Source organism: Chrysochloris asiatica, unplaced genomic scaffold (assembly GCF_000296735.1).
Source record: "Chrysochloris asiatica unplaced genomic scaffold, ChrAsi1.0 scaffold00244, whole genome shotgun sequence".
Lineage (NCBI taxonomy): Eukaryota > Metazoa > Chordata > Mammalia > Afrosoricida > Chrysochloridae > Chrysochloris > Chrysochloris asiatica.
In genome coordinates, this window is record NW_006408762.1 from 1,558,655 (window position 1) to 1,562,716 (window position 4,062).

General features: G+C 37.2%; 1 pseudogene; it reads right to left on the reverse strand.

Annotated features, from left to right (window-relative positions):
• Window positions 1-1,584: 1,584 nt before the first annotated feature.
• Window positions 1,585-2,317, reverse strand: LOC102839652 (annotated as a pseudogene).
• Window positions 2,318-4,062: the final 1,745 nt, after the last annotated feature.

A 4,062-nucleotide genomic window follows, 5' to 3' on the forward strand; every position in this document is an offset into this window, starting at 1 on the left:
ACAGAGTGGCTGGTAGGATCTGTCTTTCTACTTCATAGTAAGACATATTGTCTTTGAGAATAACAAATGAGCACCATATAAACAAATGTATGTATGCACATAAACTCAAATTTTAAGATGTAACAGCAGCCAAGAAGACCACTTATTATTTGAGTGCTTTTGGGGTTTATCTTTGTGTGTGATATACAGAATCTTAATCCTATCAGATAAACACTTCAATCCTATATTGTTCATTTTTAAAATCCATAATAAAAATTGCTTATATAATGCACAGACCTTTAGCAGTGAATTTTTAAACAAAAACATTTTCATGTAACTTTATATCTAGAATAAGGAGCTCTGGTAGAGTAGTGGTTACGAATCGGGTTGTGAACCACAAGTTGAGCAGTTCAAAACTACCAGCTGTTCCACGGGAGGAAGATGAGGTTTTCTGCTCCCGTAAGGATTTATAGTCTCGGAAACTCTGTACAAGGTTGCTATGAGTCGGAACTGACTCCACAACACATAACCACCACCACCACCATATATCTAGAATATAATATCACCAACTGAAAATGTCTAACAGAAGTTTTATCTTAGCTTATCAGAAATACTAAAGGAGCTCTGGTAGCGTAGTGGTTATGAATCGGGCTATAAGCCTCAAGGTCAGAAGTTTGAAACTACCAGCCATTCCATGGGAGAAAGATGAGGCTTTCTGCTCCTGTAAAGATTTATAGCCTTGGAAACCCTATATAGGGTCTCTATGAGAAGGAACCGACTCAATGGCATACCACCAACCAACCAACCAATAATAATTAATGGCTACTGAAAAGTTCTAGTCAACGAGTTGTTTGTTATCCTGCTTTCTTCATTTTGGGTTTACAAATTATAGTTGACCAAACAACCAAGATTGAACTACCAACTGCTCACCAAATAAATATTTTTTTTCCCCTTTGCTATATTGCCTTCTAATACCTAAAAGGAAACATCTTTATAATGAGCTTTTACTCTTTAAAGAACTAAAATTATAACGAAATATCACCAGCCTTCAAAATTACTAAAAGTTATATAAATACAATTTTCTTAAAGATGAATTCTTCAGCTAGAACCAGTATAAAAAAAAAGTTAACTTTGGATTTTGCCATATAGCACTTCAAGTTTCCACTCTGCAAGTCTGAAAATGGTCACCAATTTGTTAGGTTTTTATCAATCACATCTTTAGAATATGCTTCTCTGTGTTACCTGTGTACAATAAAGTAAATGCAACAAACAGTATCAAATTTCAAAGTCAATATAATACTGAACAATTCCATATGAAACATAAAAAAGTTAACAACAAGGATTCCTTTTACAGTATTACATTTGTGAAATATGCTCTTTTTTATGCTTTTCAAAACTAATGTCATGACTTCCATTTTTAGCAAGATTAAGTGTTTAGATGGCCAACCTTTATTTTTCAATTAAAAAAAAGAAACTAAACTAAAATATAGACTGAATTACGTTTATTAATATACACATCAAGTTACTGAAGTGGTGACTTCATTAATAGTGTTCCCCTTAAAGATGGCCTTTGTAGGTGTAAAGATGCAGAGATATGTACAGCCTTTAGATGTTTACTTGAAAAGATTCTTCAACAGCAGTCTGATTCTGGGTTTCCTCATCTAGCTGACAATTCACAATTTCTCCTTTATCAACTGATGTCTTTGCTATAGATGAATAGCAAAATTTCTAGTAACATGACTAAGAGCTACCCAAGAAAGAGACACAAAAATAGGACACATCACAGGAACTATCTGAAATAGGTGATTACTGTTCCAGTGATCCAGTATATGTTGTCTGGTAAAAGTGAATTCGTAACACAATAGAAACTTAAAAGTGGGATGCCCAGAAGAATTTGTATTCTCTTGGTAATTTTCTATGTTATCAGATGTGGATGTTTCACTCCTATTACTGTTCCCTACTGAATCAGATCTCTGAATCTGAAAGTTTGGAATGATAGAAGGAACACCATATTCATCCTGATTCTTCTAACAAGATTTGTGCAATGATATTTCATGTGATATAATTTAATCTGTTTTGCACAGCATCTGCAGCTACCAGAAAACTTCTTTATGATATTTTCAAGATCTGAAGCTTGTGTGGGCATGCTCTCTTTTAGTCACATTTCCATGACAGCGGGGACAATGTATTCCACTTTCTCTCATTGCAGTCAGGAAACATTTTCTACAGAAAACATGAAGACAGGCCATGGTCCAAACAGGCATTTTGAGCAACTATTGACAGGGCTGTAAAAATCATCTTCAGTAAATGGCATTACCCCAGTGCGCTCCTGGACCATGGTGGGGGAAGGGATCAGGGCTGTGGTAGCTGCTTGCCTAGGTTGTGGTGGAGGCTTGGGTGGACTACTTTTGAGAACCAGAGGGGTAGGGGAATCTACTTGAGGAAGTGTCTCCTCCAGGAGGGGGCAGGGTTCTCATTGACTTTTTGCCTTCAAGGTTTCTGCTGAGAAATCAGAGCTTGATCTTATTGGATCTTATTGGTTCTCCTTTGTTGTTGTTGTTGTTAGGTGCTATCAAGTCGGTACCAACCCATAGCGACCTTATGCACAGCATAACGAAACACTACCTGATCCTGGGCTAACCTCACTACTGTTACCATTGATTCTGCCACTTGGCCAATCCATCTCGTTGGGGGGTCTTCCTCTTTTTGTCTGACCCTCCACCTGACCAAACATGATATCTTTCTCCAGCATCTGTTCCCTCCTGACAATATGTCCGAAGTATGAAAGACGAAGTTTGGCCATCTTGGCCTCCAAGGAGCACTCTGGCTGCACTTCCTCCAAAATGGATCTCTCGCTTCTTTTGGCAGCCCATGGCACTTTCAATATTCTCCTCCAAAACCATAACTCAAAAACATCAATTTTTCTATAGTCTTCCTTATTCACAGACCAGCTTTCACGTGCATATGAGGTTATTGAAAATACCATGGCTTGGGTTAGGTGCACCTTAGTCCTTAAGCTGACAACTTTGCTCTTCAACACTTTAAAAAGGTCTTGTGCAGTAGATTTGCCTAATGCAATACATCCTCTGATTTCTTGACTGCTGCTTCCGTGAGTGTTGATAGTTGATCCAAGAAGAATGAAGTCCTTGACAACTTCAATCTTTTCTCCATTATAAGAATGTTGTTTATTGGTCCAGTGGTGAGGATTTTTGTTTTCTTTACATCCATGCCAAAGGCTGTGCTCTTTGATTTTCATCAGTAAATGTTTTAAGTCCTCTTCACTTTCAGCATGCAAGATTGTATCATCTGCATATTGCAGGTTGTTAATGACCCTTCCTCCAATCCTGATGTCATGTCTTTCTTCATATAACCCAGCTTCTCAGATTACTTGCTCAGCATACAGGTGAATAAGTATGGTGAAAGAATACAAGCTTGTTACACACCTTTTTAAAATTTAAATCATTCAGTGTTCCCATGTTTTGTTTGCTTCTTAGTACCGGTACAGATTCCTCATGAGCACAATTAAGTGTCCAGAATAGTCATATTTCACAATGCTGTCAGTAGCTTGTCATGATCCACACAATAAAAAACCTTTGCATGGTTAATGAAGAGATTTTTCTTGACCTGCTTTCAGAATTCTTTCCTTGTTTTTGATTTTGGAAAATATGGAGTGCGTCTTGAATTTGCATGCTATCCTTGCTAAGTGGCTATGCTAATCTTCTCTGTATTGTTCCAGTTTTAATATATATGCTGCCAAATCTAGCATGCCTTTCTAATTTTGGTGGTTATGTGCCCTGGAGTCTGTTCTGACTCATAGGGACCCTGTATAGGTTTTCCGGAGTAGAAAGTATTTTTCTCCTGTGGAGCGGCAGTTACTTTGGAATGGCTGACCTTGAAGTTAGCAGTCTGCTTCATAACCACTAAGCTAACAGAGTTCCTTAGACAGCATAAAATCCATTTTAGTTTACACTTTAGTTAATTGAGGTTCAAAAGATTAAATAACTTTCTCAAAGTCATATATCTTAGAACATTCAGGAACATAACCTAGGCCTTTAGAATTCTAGCAAGTGTTATATTTTATTG